Raw genomic sequence first — 858 nt, 5'->3', positions numbered from 1 at the left:
ACACCTATTTAGTTTCCTTTTTTCTCTTTATTAAAGACAAATATAAAAGAAGAAAATTTAATTCTGTTTCACTTGTTTTTTGGTCGACTTCGACAGGTAGTGTCGAAACGAGTTTATATCAAGATCTCAATGTAAGTATCGGAGAATAGATACGATTTCTTTAAAAAAGAGTGAACTCGATCTAAAAATTATTTTATTACGGCGTCAAAATAATTTTATATCAACATTATTAGTGGTAGAATTATGAAAAATAATAAAGGAATAAATAATTAAATAGAGAAAAAAATGAAAGTGTGAAATATTGATAAAGCAAAATAATAACAAAAATTTAAAGAAAGTAAACGAAAGTAAATTAAATAAACAAAAGCAAAATAAATTAAAAATTTGACTTCTAACACTCACATGCACTTACACTCCATGTAAATTTCTACTATTTATAGGCCATAAATCCTTGTAAATTTCTACTATTTATAGGTCATGAACTTGTTTTGGAACATGTTGTCCACTATCTTACTTCTTCTTTTTTTTTCTGTCATGATCTTGTCTTCACTATGAGGAATCTTGATCCCCAAACTTTGATACCTACGTCTCTTTTGATCTTCAAATCCAGCGTCTTTTTAGTTTGTTCCTCAGATTTCGTTTCAATGTTCTCCTCTTTAAGTTTGAAAGTCGAGTAGCAAGTTTTGATATTCAAAAAAGGTCACTAACTACTTTTTTATTTTCACGTTTTTTATATCTTCTTTCTTCGATTTTAACTTGTTCGTTTTCACTTTTTGTAGTCGAAATACTTTCTTATCGAAACATTTTATTTTTATACTAACAAACTCATATAAAAGTTATTCCAAACTAAAATTTGAT

The sequence above is a fragment of the Arachis ipaensis genome, chromosome B03, assembly GCF_000816755.2.
Source record: "Arachis ipaensis cultivar K30076 chromosome B03, Araip1.1, whole genome shotgun sequence".
NCBI classification, from domain to species: Eukaryota; Viridiplantae; Streptophyta; class Magnoliopsida; order Fabales; family Fabaceae; genus Arachis; species Arachis ipaensis.
This window is presented reverse-complemented; position numbering follows the sequence as displayed.